The 18,054-nt window shown below is 43.0% G+C and overlaps 1 long non-coding RNA gene across 2 annotated transcripts in view; it reads right to left on the bottom strand.

Moving 5' to 3' along the window:
• Positions 1 to 18,054, bottom strand: part of LOC132342819 (uncharacterized) — a 269,479-nt gene that overhangs the window by 70,437 nt on the left and 180,988 nt on the right. For both annotated transcript variants that reach the window (XR_009491338.1, XR_009491339.1), the window contains exon 3: positions 14,508 to 14,614. This is a non-coding gene — a long non-coding RNA (uncharacterized lncRNA). The remainder of the gene's footprint in view (positions 1 to 14,507; positions 14,615 to 18,054) is intronic.

Here is an 18,054-nt window from a genome sequence, read left to right as displayed (position 1 = left end):
ATAATTCCATTAGTCCTGGGCTAAAATGAATTCTACCGAGAAATGGAATCTGCAAGGGAGGAAAGTTGAACCAATCCCCAAGTAAAAAGGGAAGAGCTAGCTCTTCAGGGAAGACCTAGAAAGAGTGGATAGTTTGTTTCAGCTGACTCTCAGCTCACTGCAAACCCTCAGATTCGTGCAAATTAATTCTTGCAAATTAATACTCGATTGCCAGTTGCACAACTTACTGGTTCTCAGACTTTGAGACTCCTTTTCACGATGTGACTAACAAGGCATCCTAACATCTATCTGACAGGGTTGCAGTAAGATCAAATGTGATAAAGCAGACACCAGCCCTGGCAGAGTTTGTCTGGGATGGAGTAAAGGCTCAACAAATATGACAGGCCACCCAGTGCCCCCTTCAGTGAAGGACTGGTGACCACTGCAGCTAGGAGTGCTGTCTGCCAATGACCTTCAGCTCTCAGCCCCTTCAAGGATTCTCTCAGGTCAAGGTCATGACACTGCCTGGGGCAGCTCACATCCTGTGATTGGTCACTGCAGGGGCATAAGGACACTGGCCACAGATCCTGAATCAGAACTATTCTGCTGGGGTCATTTCAGCTCCAGTCTCAACTTCAGGTCAGCCACGTCTGTCACCGTGCTTTCCATTTCTTTTCTCCCTGCTGATTCCTGCTTCTTTCTCCTCTCTGACACACGAGTTGGTTCTCAGGGCACCCCTTGATAAAGCTTATGCTAAATCCCAGTCTAGAAACCACGCCCCAGCTATCTCTGTGGTTCATACTGTCAACATCAACGGCAATGGGACTAGAACAGGCAAAGTGCAAGGAACATCATGGATCTAGGTTAGTGTCAGGATGTGTAAGAAGTGCTCATCTGGAAGACAGCTTTATGTGATGCTGACTGCGTGATAAGAGAGCTCACCTTTTGCCCTGTGCTAGCCCACAGGACTCTTCATTCAAAATATTAATTGCTGATATCTACTTTAAAGATGAAGGAAGTTGGTTGGGTTCACATGGGTAAAGACTTGACCAAAGCCACACAGGTTTAAACAGTAGAGCTGGCTGACTCTGGTCTGCAGTAATCCCTAGTAGAGTGAAAACATCTCACCAGGATGGCCCATGCATGCATTTTCTTCTTATTTGTGACTCTCTGGGGCTGCATCGTATCTGTGACAGCTCCACACAAAAGTGGTGTTCTCTACCTAACAGGACCTCGGGAGTCCAAACAAAGCTCTGCTCACCATCAGCATTCTGTCCTGTCTCCCAGGGCTGTCAGCCAGAGTTGGCCAGGGAAGCGATGGAGCTTTAAAAGGTTAATTACCATTAATCATTATGAGAAGGTGGCTTATTATCAATTCATAAATTCAGAATAAAATTATTTTGCTGACAAGCAAAATGTCCCAGTTGCCCTGTTGACCTGGTTTCTATTCTGAAAAATAAATAATTTTTTTCTAGATTATGGTCTTTGTGTAAACTACTATCTTTTCCAACATGCCATGTGGAGAAAGCTTAATTAAATTCATAAAGTTGACTAAATTATTACAAACTTATCAAAAGCCTTTTAGAGTACATGTGTATGAGTATTTGTACAGGCCCAGATGTAGACATGGACATCACCAGATGGTGGACACTGAAATCAGATTGATTATATTCTTCACAGCCAAAGATGGAGAAGCTCTATACAGTCGGCAAAAACAAGACCGGGAGCTGACTGTTGCTCAGATCATGAATTCCATTTTGCCAAATTCAGACTGAAGTTGAAGAAAGTGGAGAAAACCATTAGACCATTGAGGTATGACCTAAAGCAAATCCCTTATGACTATACAATGGAAGTGAGAAATAGATTTAAGGGACTAGATCTGATAGACAGAGTGCCTGATGAACTATGGACAGAGGGTCATGACATTGTACAGGAGACAGGAATCAAGACCATCCCCAAGAAAAGGAAATGCAAAAAAGCAAAATGGCTGTCTGAGGAGGCCTTACAAATAGCTGTGAAAAGAAGGGAAGTGAAAAGCAAAGGAGAAAAGGAAAGATATACCCATATGAATGCAGAGTTCCAAAGAATAGCAAGGAGACTTAAGAAAGCCTTCTTCAGCGATCAATGCAAAGATATAGAGGAAAACAATAGAAAGGGAAAGACTAGAGATCCCTTCAAGAAAATTAGAGATACCAAGGGAACATTTCATGCAAAGATGGGCTCAATAAAGGACAGAAATGATAGAGACCTAACAGAAGCAGAAGATATTAAGAAGAGATGGCAAGAATACACAGAAGAACTGTACAAAAAAGATCCTTATGACCTAGATAATCATGATAGTGTGATGACTCACCTAGAGCCAGACATCCTGGAATGTGAAGTCAAGTGGGCCTTAGAAATTCTAGCATCACTACGAACAAAGCAAGTGGAGGTGATGGAATTCCAGTTGAGCTATTCCAAATCCTGAAAGATGATGCTGTGAAAGTGCTGCACTCAATATGCCAAGAAATTTGGAAAACTCAGCATTGGCCACAGGACTGGAAAAGGTCAGTTTTCATTCCAATCCCAAAGAAAGGCAATGCCAAAGAACGCTCCAACTACCACACCATTGCACTCATCTCACACGCTAGTAAAGTGATACTTAAAATTCTCCAAGCCAGGCTTCAGCAATACTTGAACCGTGAACTTCCAGATGTTCAAGCTGGTTTTAAAAAAGGCAGAGGAACCAGAGATCAAATGGCCAACATCCACTGGATCATTGAAAAAGCAAGAGAGTTCCAGAAAAACATCTATTTCTGCTTTATTGACTATGCCAAAGCCTTTGACCGTGTGGATCACAAAAAATTGTGGAAAATTCTGAAAGAGATGGGAATACCAGACCACCTGACCTATATGCAGGTCAGGAAGCAACAGTTAGAACTGGACATGGAACAACAGACTGGTTCTAAATAGGAAAAGGGGTACATCAAGTCTGTATATCCTTTGGACTGCAAGGAGATCCAACCAGTCCATTCTGAAGGAGATCAGCCCTGGGATTTCTTTGGAAGGAATGATGGTAAAGCTGAAACTCCAGTACTTTGGCCACCTCATGCAAAGAGTTGACTCATTGGAAAAGACTCTGATGCTGGGAGGGATTGGGGGTAGGAGGAGAAGGGGACGACAGAGGATGAGATTGCTGGATGGCATCACTGACTCGATGGATGTGAGTCTGGGTGAACTCTGGGAGTTGGTGATGGACAGGGAGGCCTGGCGTGCTGCGACTCATGGGGTCACAAAGAGTCGGACACGACTGAGCGACTGATCTGATCTGATCTGAAGGCTGTATATTGTCACCCTGTTTATTTAACTTATATACAGAGTACATCATGAGAAACGCTGGGCTGGAGGAAGCACAAGCTGGAATCAAGATTGCTGGGAGAAATATCAATAACCTCAGATATGCAGATGACTCCACCCTTATAGCAGAACGTGAAGAAGAACTAAAAAGCCTCTTGATGAAAGTGAAAGAGGAGAGTGAAAAAGTTGGCTTAAAGCTCAACATTCAGAAAATGAAGATCATGGCATCCAGTCCCATCACTTCATGGCAAATAGATGGGGAAATAATGGAAACAGTGGCTGACTTTATTTTTCTGGGCTCCAAAATCACTGCAGATGGTGATTGCAGCCATGAAATTAAAAGACGTTTACTCCTTGGAGGGAAAGTTATGACCAACCTAGACAGCATATTAAAAAGCAAAGACATTACTTTGTCAACAAAGGTCCATCTAGTCAAGGCTATGGTTTTTCCAGTAGTCATGTATGGATGTGAGAGTTGGACTATAAAGAAAGCTGAGTGCCAAAGAATTGATGCTTTTGAACTGTGGTGTTGGAGAAGACTCTTGGGAGTCTCTTGGACTGCAATGAGCTCCAACCTGTCCATCCTAAAGGAGATCAGTCCTGGGTATTCACTGGAAGGATTGATGTTGAAGCTGAAACTCCAATACTTTGGCCACCTGATGCAAAGAGATGACTCATTTGAAAAGACCCTGATGCTGGGAAAGATTGAGGGCAGGAGGAGAAGGGGACGACAGAGGATGAGAGTGCACTCTGGGAGTCAGTGATGGACAGGGAGGCCTGGTGTGCTGCAATTCATGGGGTCGCAAAGAGTCGGACACGACTGAGTGACTGAACTGAACTGAGCTGTGGAGTTACATGTCTATAGATAGAGATGCATAGAGAGTATTACCAACACCTTAAAAGGGTGTTTTACAGGTCACTCCTAGATGAGTCTTATGATAAAAGTTCTCCAAAACTTTTCTTGTCAGATATTTTAGTCAACAAAATGTTTAAGCTTTCAAGGTTGCAACCTGCAAGACTCAATCTGGCCAGACTTCAGGTTGCAATTAAGGTATTATTAAAACCATGCCTCTCCATCATAATTCAGAATTTGTTTGTTTGTATTTTCCTTAAAGGAAGTATGAAGCAAGATAAAATAATCGAAACTATTAAAAATCACAAGAACACTCAATATTCACCATTTTAGAGTTCTTAGAGTGTGTCTGAGTGTTAATATTATGTGGCAACTTGACTGGCCACAAGGTACCCAGATATTTGGTCAAACAGTAACCTGAATGTATTTGTAAGAATGTTTTTCAATGAGATAAACATTTAAATCAGTACACTGAGTAAAGTAGATTGCTCTCCCTAATGTGGGTGGGTTTTGTCCAATCAGTTGAAGCTCTAGGTAGAACAAAAGGCTGACCATCCCCTGAGTAACAGAGAACTCTCCCTGTCCAACTCCCTTTGGACTGAAACATCCTCTATTTTTCCTTACATGGGACCTCAACTGAAACACCAGCTTTTCCTTCACTTCAAGCCTGCTAGTCTTTGGATGGGAACTATGCCATTGGGTCTCCTGGGCCTCAGACTGAGACTGAACCAAACAATCAACAATCCATTGTCTCAAGCTTGCTGATGCATCCTGCTGGTCTTAGGACTCACTGTCCTCCATAACTGTGTGAGCCAATTATTTAAAATATATCTCTCTAGAACACTGACTCATGCACATCTTATGCATAATGTTAAGTGAAAGTCACTCAGTCGTATCTGACTCTTTGTGACCCCATAGACTATACAGTCCATGGGATTCTCCAGGCCAGAATACTGGACTGGGCAGCCTTTCCCTTCTCCAGGGGCTCTTTCCAACCCAGGGATTGAATTCAGGTCTCCCGCATTGCAGGTGGATTCTTTACCAGTTGGGCCACAAGGGAAACCTGCATAATGCTAAATATCATACTAAATATTTTATTTCACTCAATTTAGTATTAAAATAAACTTAAGAAAAAGTCACATTATCCCTATTTCACAGATGAGGAAAGTGATGTGTTTTGTGGCACCCCCCAAAGCTTGGCCACTTCTCCATCTCAACGATCTTCTTCAAGTAACTCTTTTCCTTACCCTCTTACACACTTGACAAGGTTTTAAGATTGGGAAGTGTGTTATTTTGCTTGAATACCACAGTGAGGACTCTTAGGTATGATGCATGAGAGGTCGAGGATGTTTCAGAACCGGGGTCACTGATACCCTCTCTGATGTTGGCACCTGAAACTTTTTGAAGCCCATTATCCCAGGTGTTCTCAGAGCATCATTCTGATTTGGTTTGGCAGAAGATCTTGTTTAAAGCCTGAAATAACAACAGGTGTCCTGTGCTGGCTCATCATTTAGGCCCATCTTTAGTTCTTGTGGGGCCCTGGGTGCTGGTTCCCTAAGTAATCCTTCTCAAAGAGTAGACCAGGGCATCGCCTTTCTGGAAGGAAAATGCCTTCCACAAGGAAGGGTGAGACCTGGGAGGATGATCCCTGGATTTAGTTCCAATCTTCCCTCCGCTGCTCATTCACAGCGTCACTCTAGAAAAGTCTCCTCTCTCTGGATTGGGATTCTCAGATCTCTAAAACAGACAAGGTGGTTGGGCACTTGCGCTTCCAAATGTCTTTTAGCTTTAAAAATTCTATGATTTCGGGGTCTTCTCTGGTGGTCCAGTGGTTAGAAATCCATCTTCCAATGCAGAGGATGACATGGGTTCGATCCCTGCTCTGGGAAGAACCACATGCCTCAGAGCAACTAAGCCCAAGCACCACAACTACAGAGCCTGTGCTCTAAAGCCCACACACTGCAGCCACTGAGCCTTTGTGCCTGAGCCTGTGCACGGCAACGAGTTCCACCACCAGGAGAAGCCCACACACTGCAACGAAGAGTCGCCCCCACTCACCACAACTAGAGACCCCATGTGCAATGATGAAGACCACCACAGCCAAAAGCAAAAATAAAACACATCTTTTTAAAAAATTCTATGATTTCGTACATTCTTCTCGCAAATTATTAATAAATTCAAATTCACTTTGCTGATATCCTGCTTTCATTAAGAAATGCATTCAAAGAACCCCAAATCACAACATAAGGGAATAAAGGTAGCTATATCATAAAACACTGAATTGCTATTAAAATGTTTATGAAGATTTTTATCAACATGGGGAAGCAAGTATCAGGGAGTCTTAAAAGGAATATGAGAACATATATAAAGTTCTACAGGCACTATGATACCTGACAAGTGGGAAAAATGATAAATGAAGTTAACACATAAAGAGAGAACTTACCAAATTATTAACAACTACTTCTGAGAAGTGAGATTCTGTGCGTTTTTTGTTTTCTTTGCTTTTTGCGTTAGTTCCCCAGATTCCTCAAAGTGACTGTGTATTCTCATCAGGGGGGAGGAAAAAGGCAATTTTTTCAAAGAAGTTACTTTTAAATTTTGAATTGGGTGTGATTTTGAATCAAATTAGAGTATCATAAAAAGTCTACTATATCATCTTTTCTATATCATTCCTTTGAGATCAACCTCATGTAAGAAACATATTCCATGTTTTAAGAAAAGCAGCATGTGCCCATCAGATGTGGACATTTAAGTATCTATCTATCTACCTACCTGACTGTGCTGGGTCTTCGTTGCGGCACTCAGAATTTTAGTGGCGGGGCATGTAGGATCTAGTTTCCTGACTAGGGATGGAACCCGGATCCCCTGCTTTGGGAGAGCAGAGTTTTAACCACCAGACCACCAGGGGAGTTCCTAGGTATTTATTTCTGAAGTTGCTCATGCAGCTGCTTTTCAGATGTCCAGTGAGCTTGTGTATGAAATCTCATGGCACTAAGGGAATGGTCTGGCATAAGGCTATATTAATAAGATTGTTTTATTCCATCTAATGGGAAAGAATACAAAAAAATCAGTAACCTCAATCTTTAAAATTCATTTTTCAAAATAATTGTACTAAAATTATAATCTGTTCTAATTCCTCTACTCTTGGAAAACATCAGCAATTAGTGGTCTAGCACCTGAAATTCCTCACAGCCATCATCCTCTTGCTTGTTATTTGTGCCAGTAATGCCCACACTTCCGTTCCTGCCTTTGGCCATGACTTCAATCTCATCCTGTTTCCACAGAAGGTGAACTGTGTTTGATAAGGGTGTACACGTGCAGGAAGGAATCTGAGGGAGATATTAGGGTCAAAGTAGAATCTAGCTTTGCAAGCCCATTTTTTAATTTAATATATTCCTTTAAATTCATTCCTTGTGCTGAGGGGAAAAAATTATTTGGAAGAAGCTGCTAAGGCAATAGGAAAATATAAATCTTTTGACTGATTGTGGAGATTTTTAGATGATGCAGAGAGAAAAGCTGAGCTCAGGCTGCCAGGTAAGCTAGGAATCAGGACGCAGGGAATCATTCCCAAGTCCCACACCTGCTTCCTCCATAGAAGTGTCATATTTCTCCAAGCCTCATTTTTGCCCATCTGTAAAGGATGCAGGATGTTTCCTCTACTAGAGAGTGTAAGGAAGCTTAATGGAGTCATGGTCATAAAGAACTATCAACAAAAGCCTCCTCCTAACAGAATGTGGTATTGCAACTAACAACTATTATCCTGTCTGAAGCCCAGAAACAATGTTCTTCTTAGGCAGGTGCAGACACATGATGCAGTGGGTCTTATTCATCTCTGCATACCTGGACTAACTGCTTTGGAAAGTGGTTTTCATCTGGTGTAAACTCTCCAGGAGGTGAAATGTCTACCTCCAGGAGGATGGTGGCTGATAAGGGGCTCTTCTCTGTGGCTGCCTCTTGCTGCCACCAAAGGTGTCAATTTCAGGTAGGTCTTAAACATCTCACTTTGAGAAAAAGCATCCTTGAGAATAGGTGCCCTTCTGAAATGGGTGGATGGGTCTGTCTCCCCCTACCCCTCAACTGGTAAACACATCTGGCACAGAGTTAGCTGGAACCCACAGCCCTATTCCCACATCTGGGAGATGAAGCTCACCAACCTGTGTCTCCTTTCTGACATCATCCACTCCCACTCTGCTCCATCTTTTACCTTGCTTGAGAAGACTGAAAATCAGGTCAAGAATGAAAGGTTTTTCCCTCCCCCTTAAACCACTGCACCCTAAAGCAAAACTTCCCTGAAGCTTATTCTCTTTCCCACTACTCCCCAAACTGTCCACACAAATTGGCTCCCTGACTATGCAGCTGTGGGGAGGCATTATTGGAGGAGATGTGTTCATAGAAGAAGCACACCGTTGGATGGGCTGATGGGCTCTTGATGGACTGCGGATCTGAACTGTGAGTAGTGTGTGAGGAACAGCCAGGGGGCTGGGAATGATCAGATGTGCCTTGGAGACCGGAAAAGCTTCCACTGGCCTTTCCAGAATAAGCCCTCCACTCACCCATTCATTCATTTTTTTTCATTCAGTAAATATTTACTCCCTCCCTAAAGTGGATCAAACCCTCCTCGAAGCATGGGGGGAAGAGCTGCTTGAGCCACTGTCTCTGTCTTGGAGGTAACTGCAGACTTACAGACTCAGTCGCAGGCAATTACAAACCTGTGTGCTGAGTAGATGGCGGGGTGGGTACAGGACACGAAGAAACAAAAACCTATCTCTGTTACACTGGGTTTAGAAACTCTTAACACAGGAGGTGATGGTTGAGGAAGTTTCTACTCACCCGTGTATGGTGGAGTCCCATAGAACATCATGCAGAGTCAGGAGTGGTGTTGATGATGGGGCAAGGCACCATGAAAGCCAGGGCAAGCGTGGCAGCTTTCTAAGCAAGGGAGCGACATGGTGGAGGTGGGGCTCTAGACCATTATGTATGCAGATATTTGCAGAAGTCAAAGATTCTCCAAAGGATCCTGAATTTTCAAGGGTTGAAATTTCAGGTGAGTACTCAGTTTTGAAGGAAGCCCTGACTGCCCTGTTTCCAAGAGTAGTGCATCACTCTGGGCAAGATAATAGAAGACCCAGGGGGACACACGGACTCTTTGAGGATGTGCAGATCTTTTAAGCCTTGCTCGACACATGGTATCTTGCTATAACACTCGCAGGCAGTGAGGCAGGAAGGTCACCTCCCTGCATAACCCCCTGTTTTAAAAGATCATTTAGAAGCATCCTTAGGGATCTGAGTGTAATTTTGTTCAACCTTTATTTAAAAATCCACCTCTATGACGACCAATTTTTACCGGCCCCTCAGGTGATAACTTAAGACAGATTTCTCTTTAATAGTTTTATAACAATTTAAGTCTCCGACTCATTCATCTCATTTTATTTCCCACATCCATAAAAAGGAATCTGGGTTTCTTATCAGGCAAGAGAGAGGAAATCAGGTAGCCAGAAGGGAGTGGCTGATTTTGAAGCCTCTCTGATGGATCATGACTCTACCTAGAGACCCACTTCTTAGAGGGTCCCGAGCCCCAGAATCCTGGGCTAATGGCTTGTCAACCATACATGTATACTTTAATTCTGCTAGTCAAAGATGATGTGACTCTAAAAAATCAGGAAAATGCTGAAATTCAGTTAAAAAATGGAGGTATGGCAGGTACGTGGTATGACTCAAAGGAAACCACCTATAAAAGAGCCACAGGAAGGTGGGTAACTCAAAAACACAGACCTTCTTCAGGCACTGAGAAATGATTATATACCAGCAAGACCATCATCAGCATTGCCTATCCCCTCTCCTTTCTGGTCCACCAATTCTCATTCCTCTACTCTCTAGCCATCTTAAGAAAGAAGTGGTTTCTCTATATTCCAGTTCCTACAATTTGCAAAGTCACTATATTCCAGGGAGACTAGCTTCACTGAGCTAGTCCATAAACACTACCTCCTACAACTTGGATTCATTTGTCGAGACACATCTGTGTGTTCTGCAAGTCAAAGACCTCTAAACTCATTCCCAACATGAGATCTCTGAGGAAACACACACCCGTGTTCAGGAGAGCCAATGGGCCAAAAGGAAGAAAAAAAAAAATTAAACTTCTTCACAGTCACATGATTTTCTGTTAACAGAAGAGATGGTGTGTCTTTTCATCAGTGATCAAGACACAATTACTCTTCACAAAGTCAAGGGTAAACCTGTGTCCTTGTAGCCCCAACTGTGGGGCACATACTTGGTTAAGAAAAAGAGACTGGAGTCAAGTTCTGAGAGTTTTAGAATCTAGAAATGAGGCAGAAAGTGAATACAAGACGCTGATCTTCTGCCAGTAAACCTAGCTCAAGGCTGAATTTTCAAACTCTTTCAACCTTAGCTAAACGTAACTCAGAGGTTTGAATTTCTATAAACTCAGAGTACATTTATCCACAGGATGAGGGTCACACACTAAGTGCTTTTCCAAACGTTTTAAAAAAAAAAAAGACATTGCAGGCCATGAATTCATTCTTTTTTTTCACCTGTGTTCCTTTGGTTGTAAATAGCAGTGATATTTCTATTAAATTCATTTTCTCACACGGTGGCATACCTACTCTGAATACAATCTCATTATCTGCAAGGAGGTAGATCCCTGCTGGACCCTCCGAATGAGGCCATCAGACTCCCTTGTTTATGCCTTTTAAACTCATTCATACAGGGGGCAATACTGTCCTTCGGAGAGCCCTCTGCAGAAGGGAAAGAAAAATGAAGCTAATATTTCTCTGCACTACACCCATATTTACTGCCTCATGACACAGCTTTTTTTGCTACCCCCTCTGATGGGTGCAAACGCAGAGCCAATGCACTCTGTTCCAAGCACGGCTTAATGTGCCCACAGATAAATCTTTTGCCCTGCCCTGTATCAAAAACATCTCGCAACTCTAGGTAAATTATATGCCACGGCCCCAGTTTTGTCTACTAATTTTTTTAATGTATATGAAATATTCAGGGTGATTTGTGAGGCATGAAACACCTCTCGTGAATCCGTCCTGACACCTCCCTTGCTGAGAACACATTTCTAAGCGCTGCCCGCATCCATGGGGGCTGAAGTTTCTAACTAAATTAAAGGTCTGCTGGCTGAGCTGATAGAAAGATGGAGCACAGGAGTCCCCTCAGGGCTCTCTGTCTTTGGTCCTTTCCTTTCCTGCTTCGCTGCCATTGGCTTTTGGGGGTCTTTGTAAGTCTTCCGTGTGCCTTCTACTGCTGGCATGTTTACTGGGATGGAGAAAGTGGAGCTGGTGTGATTTTTCAAACTCACGGACTCCTAAGACACCTCGTATACTGAAGGTCCTTTGCCCACTCAAGGGATTGGAGGTGAAAACAAATCTCTTTGAAGTTAAGGAGAAAAAACAGGACTCCAAACAGTAAGACTCCAAAAGTCACAGCTTTTAGGCATCTGAGCTAGACGGATCTGAATGGTTCATATAATTTAATTGGTATTGGCTGATGTGACGCAAAGAATAAGAATTCCATGTTCAGAAATTTGGGCTTGGTTTCCAGATTGATCAATCATTAGCAGAGAGACCTAAGACATTTCATTTAAGCTTTCTGCACCTCCATTTGTGCTTCTGAAGTTTGGGGAAGTTAATGTCATTGTCATAAGGTTATTGTGAGGAATCAGAGTATTAATGTGTGTATGTGCCCAGAATACTCCAAGGGTTCAGTCAAGCTGAATTTCCTGCCTTCTCTCCTGTTCATCTGTGGGATAGCTCTTTCCACTCTACCATCTGACTTTGCAATCAGAATAGCTGTCATGCGGGTGGCTCTTTTGTAGGCCACTGACACGCATTCTTCATATCAGATGCTCACAACAGTACACCCATTGTAAGGACTAATAATTTCCGCTCAACAGAGAAAACATAAGGTTATAGAGGTTAGGAAAAGTGACAAAGGGCATATCATCTCCACAGTATAATGCCAAGACTCTAACCCCAATGGTATGATCCCCAAATTCATCTGTGCTCTTTCAGATATGCCTCCCCATTCTTCCCACACCACTTCCCAGCGGGAAGAAAAACAAATCCCTACATTATAACACCTCCCTCTTTCTCTCCTACTTTACTGCACCACCCCGGCTTTCTCAGGATGTCTAACCAGTGGTTTTGGAGCTTCCTTATTTCCACTCTACTTTCATAAGAGTTTTATGAGCTACATGCCTCTCACCCATTAATTAAGAGATTTCTTATATTGTTTGAAAAAGACATTTCTTATCCCCACTTTTGCCTTATGCATTCTGTTCTTGTCTTTTTTTATCTTTTATATATCCACCCCATATTTTTTATTGTCTTTGATGGCAGCTTAGGCTTTTAGTATTTCGCATTATGGGCTATTTATCCTTTGCTTTATTTATTCGTTTATTTTCTTCTACTTCTATTTATCACTGCAGAGCTCTCTTACTTTTCCAGATGAATTGTTATTAATTCCATCCATTTCTTTCCTGTCTTCACCTACAATAATATGCCTTCCCATATCCATTCCTCTTCAACTCTGTCTACTGGAAATCCAATATATGCAGCTCATGTTTTCCCTCAGCTGCCATATGCTCTTATTTTTAGCCTAATTATGAGCATCATGAAGTTTTTATTGTGATTTTCCAGGTTTCGCCTTCAATGGCTTGAGTCATAAGCCCCTGGTTGCTAAGTCTGGTACTTCTACCCCTAAGAAACATGAATAAAATACTTAAGAGAGCCAACCAGCCCTATATTACAAATATTCTGCCACTATTATTACTCTGGGTTTCCCTGGTGGCTCAGTGGTAAAGAATTCACCTGCAGGAGACATGGGAGATGCAGGTTCGATCCACAGGTCAGGAAAATTCCCTGAAGGAGGGCATGGCAACCCACTCCAACATTCTTGCCTGGAAAATCCCATGGACAGGGGAGCCTGGCAGGCTACAGTCCATAGGGCTGCAAGTTGGAAACGACCACAGCTACTGAGCACACTCACACATTACTACCCTACTTCATTCTCTGTAGTCTCAGCTACATCTGGTCATTAGAAATGACCCAGTTTGAAGACTTCGGTCTTTTTGTTCAGTTGTGGCCAGGGGTCGTCACTGTGCCCAGGTTTCTAAGTGTGCTGGCCATTTTGGCCTCAAGCTCAGTATGGTAGAATTAGAGCTCGTGAGCCCTGGAACGGCCTCAAAGTATAACTTTGAAAAAGCAAAACGGGACTGTGGGATTTTGAAAAAGAAGAACTACCAGAAAAGTATCATTTCCCAGGACATCCCTGGTGGTCCAGTGGTCGAGAATCTGACTTCCAATGCAGAGGAAGCAGGTTCGATACCTGATCGGGGAACTAAGATCCCACATGCCGTGGGGCAACTAAGCCCATGCCGTCTAGAGCCCGTGCTCCACAACAAAAGAAACTGGAGAACAGCAACAATGAGCCTGCCTGTGCTACTGTGAAAGACCCCACGTGCCACAACTAAGACCTCATGCGGCCAAACAAATTGTAAATAAATAACTGTAAAAAAAAAAAAACTTTTAGAAAAAGGATCATTAGCATATTTTGAAGAGGTCTCTTTTCTTTTCTAAGTTTCACTTTCATTACCTGCAAAACGGGATTACAAAAGTGTATTATGTATCTTATGGAGCTGTGGTGTGGCACTAATCAGTCAGCTTTGTGAATAAGCCCAGCACAATTTCAGGCACACAGCGTCTTCTCAAATAAAAAAGTGAAAGTGTTAATCACTCAGTTGTGTCCAACTCATTGTGACCCCACAGACTGCAGCCTGTGGGATTCTCCAGGCAAGAGTAATGGAGTGGGTTGCCATTCCCTTCTCCAAGGGATCTTCCCAACCCAGCGACTGAACCCAGGTTTCCCCAATTGCAGGCAGATTCTTTACCATCTGAGCCACCAGGAAAGCCCCTCAAATAAATGCCAGTTAACTAGGAAACCGGTATGGCCACATGCCAACTCCCAACAAGCCTTGACTGTCAGCACCACGTGACCAGCCAGTCTACACTGGACCAAATCAAGAGGCAGACGTCTTACAACTTTCTGGGTTTGCCCATTCCACCTCCTGAGAAAGCTGACACCTTGCACGCTCTTTCAGTCTAGGGTGGAACCTATATTACAGTCCAGGATGTTTAATCAAAACTGTTCTCCATACAGACAGCCATCATCTGGCTCTACCCGAGATTCACCCAAGCACTCCTGCCGCTCTTTCTCTTTTAGGTTATGTAGGACATTTTCATCACAAACATGAGAGTTCTTCAGATTTTTGAACAGAGTACCTCCCCAAGTACTTCCCCAAGAACTTCGACAATACCTCCTGGTTACCATGGTTCCCCGTCCTCCTCAGCATCCTCTTCTCTCACCTCCGGACTGTTCAAATATGTAAAGTCCCAGGTCTGACCAGAATATTGCAGGAATATCCTACACAGTGCAGAGTGGAACAGAAGTACCACGTTTATTGTCCCAGATAATCTACTTCTCTTTATAAAACCACTTCTTTAACAATTGCATCCAGGAGTATTTTATCTTAATTACATGTCTAGTTAACCAGAATCTTCAGTTCCCTTTCCTCCATATACTCATGGGAAGTTGATTTTGAGGATGTGGGCTCAGAACTTCATATTAATTTTGGATCCATGTGGTTTATCAGTACCACTCATTGTGATGCCAATAAACCAAAGATCACTCATGGAATTCATTGGGTCATTTTACAAATGCTTTTTTTTAGGACTTTTTTTCAGTTTGAGATGGTATTTCAATCTCTGGGGATACGCTGGTTAACAGCACACATCTTTTCTTGCATTAATGGAACTTACAGTTCCAGCAGGGTCCATAGTTATTAAACAACTAATTTCAACAACAACAATAAAAGTGACATCAAACAGGCTTAAAGCAGGGCACTGATTCAGTCCAGGGGGTCTGGGAAAACTTCCTGTGAGTGTACCTTTAAGCTCTAAGTGATACAGAAATCACTTTAAGTTTTAAGAAATGAATAGAGTTCCATGTAATGGGAAAGACATATGGGAAGGCTTTGAAGGCAAGCTTGAGGCAAACTGAAGGACCTATGTATAGAACAGATACTAATACAGATAGGAATAAAGACACAGATAAATCCAGGGATAACTCAGGGTCTAATGAAGGAATATGCAGGTCCATTCAGGATTTTGTTTTTTTTCAAGAGCAATGAGAAGTGGTTGTTGGTTAGTCACTAAATCGTGTCTGACCCTTTCGTGACCCCATGGACTGTAGCCTGCCAGACTCCTCTGACAATGGGATTTCCCAGGCAAGAGCACTGGAGGGAGTTGCCATTTCCTTTTCCAGGGTATCTTCCTGACCCAAGGATCAAACTCGTGTCTCCTGCATTGGCAGGTAGATTCTTTACCACTGAGCCACCAGGGAAGCCCCAGGGAGAAGCTAACAGTTTTTAAGCAACAGGGCAGGTTGGGGTACATGATTAAGTTTACATTTTAAAAGGCTCATGGGACAGCTGTCCTGTGAGGATATGGATTCAACTGGGAACAAGAAGAAGGTGTGGTAACAGATGGTTGGCAGCCAGTCCAGTTTAATGACAATGGCGCCTTCGACATGGGTAGTGGCAGTGGGAGCGGGTGGTGGTAGATTTGCGAAATCATTCAGGACCACACAGAACATAGACACTGCTTTTAAAAGAGGGGAGAAGGGAAATGTTATAAAGAATGATACCCAGGTCTCTAATCTGCACATAGGGGTGGATTTAGTGCTATTTACCAAATCTGGGGAAATAGGAAGTGAAAAGAGTTGCAAGGGGAGAACACACGAGTTAAGTCCTAGAGGTGATGGGTTTGAAGTGCTCACTAGTTGATCCAGGTGGGACAATACCCTTTAGCTTCCTTGTATGGGTCTTGGTGCTCAGTGACTAGTTACCGTAGCAAAGCTGAAATGCTCTCCTGACAGTACGTGTTCATGTGTGGAGTGTTTGTGTGTATCTGTGTGTGTTTATATGTGGAGACAGAGAGAGAGAGAAAGAGAGTGAGAGAGAATGTATGTTGATTTGCTTCCCTCCTGGTTTTCTTTCATGAACTTGTGCTTTATAATCACAACACAAGAATCTGATTTTCTTGTCCTAAATATGCATTTAAAATCTTATTTAGTGAGTTTATGCTCAAAACCAAGCTCCCAGATTTTCACCTGCTCAGCTGATTTAACCAGTTATCTTGACAAAGTAACTGTCCAATTACCTGATTTTTCTAATTGCCACAGTGGGACATTAAGCCTGAAAGATATGCATGTTCATGACCTCAGCGCCTCCTATATTTTTCATCCCTCCATTTTGAGTTTGAAAAATTGGCATGAAAATTGTTTTCTGACACTTCTTTTGAACCCTTAAATTATGTATCTATGACTAATAGCGATGTCTCAGGATGTTCTTTCAGAGAGGAAATCTAGTTTGAAAATCTGTCCTTTGTTTTTCACTCTGCAATTTCCTAAAAAGATCAGTTCAGGGATGTTCTTTGCCCTCTATGTTCCTTGCAGCACACGAAAGGCTACCCTTCCCCCATCACACACACATCACTAATAGGCACTTCCTTCATATAATCAGCTGATTTTTGTCTAACATATTCAACATTTTCAAAAGAAAAACAGTAGCAGGAAAATAAGAGGGGCCTCCACACTGAAAGAATTTGCCCTGGGGTTTAAAGTTAAACCAAGGCCTGGGTGTAGTCAAATATCAGCCAAGGTGCCAGGAACTGTCAGCTCCCTATAGGGAAAGGCCGACACTGAGCCCACTGCATTGCATAGGAAGCCACTAGCAAATGTTGAACTGTGAACCCAAATGATCCTTCGTGGCTCTGATTCATCCAGGCTTCCTCCAGGCTCACTTGTTTCTTTAAAACCCTGTGCCTTCACTCTGTAGACCTCATTCATAAGACCGTGCTCTGATGAATCTCACGGCTTCATGGTCTTTTTCCTGAGCTTTTTCCCTGAACCAGTCCTGTACCTGCCATCCCCCTTGTGATCCATCTGCAGTGACCAGCCCCCATTCTTACCCTGTGCTTCAGATAATGCTGATTCAACCAGCCCATGAGTCCTACCACTTGACTTCTTCACTTCCTAGCTTTTGCCTCTGAATCCCAGTGTAGATTCTGCTCAGAATGTGACTCCCACTGTGAAGACACAAAACCCCTCCATGAACGGAGATCTTCACAAGTCCCCCAGGCTCTAAGTACAGTGGTCACTTAACCACCTGGACACACTTGCCCATCACTGTGTTCCAATCCCTCATGTCCCCACTGGTTTGATTAGCACTTTTATTTGGGCAGAAGGTGAGTTTCCTATCACTCTAAATAATCAGAGACTGAGCAACCTCTGACAGAAGTTTTATAGAAGTGATTCAAGCATCAGCTGAAAGATCAAATTAAATTATCTTTGATGCCTCTTTACTCTTAGACTTCTGACAATACAAAATAGCCCTATAAAATATGTAGAACTTAAAGTTTGCCCAAGCTGTGCTATTTTGTGTGACTCAAAACTCTACTAAAGGACCTGAGATGTTATGCAAAGTTTTCATGTGGTAGATTTTCTCTTACTGAATGGACAGCACATCGTTCTTCCCAGAGGGCGGGTTTCGGTGAGGACGGCTGCATGTACATGCGGATGCCTGAGGGACCCTTTCTGACTCCTCTGTGGTGTCTCTTTATCTCATGAAATGGTTTACCCGGCACAGCGATGCTGGAGTGGTCTTCTATGTGATGGGCATTCATTCTTGTCTTGCTTAAGTCCTTCTGTGGATTTCTGTTCCTCGTGAGATAATATCCAAAGCCCATGAGGACCAGGTTCCTCCGCACCCAACAGGTTCAGCTCAAATGGTGCCTCACCAGGGA

This window comes from Bos taurus, chromosome 18, assembly GCF_002263795.3.
Source record: "Bos taurus isolate L1 Dominette 01449 registration number 42190680 breed Hereford chromosome 18, ARS-UCD2.0, whole genome shotgun sequence".
Taxonomy (NCBI): Eukaryota; Metazoa; Chordata; class Mammalia; order Artiodactyla; family Bovidae; genus Bos; species Bos taurus.
The sequence above is the reverse complement of the archived record's forward strand: the minus strand, read 5'-3'. Positions and strand labels throughout refer to the sequence as shown.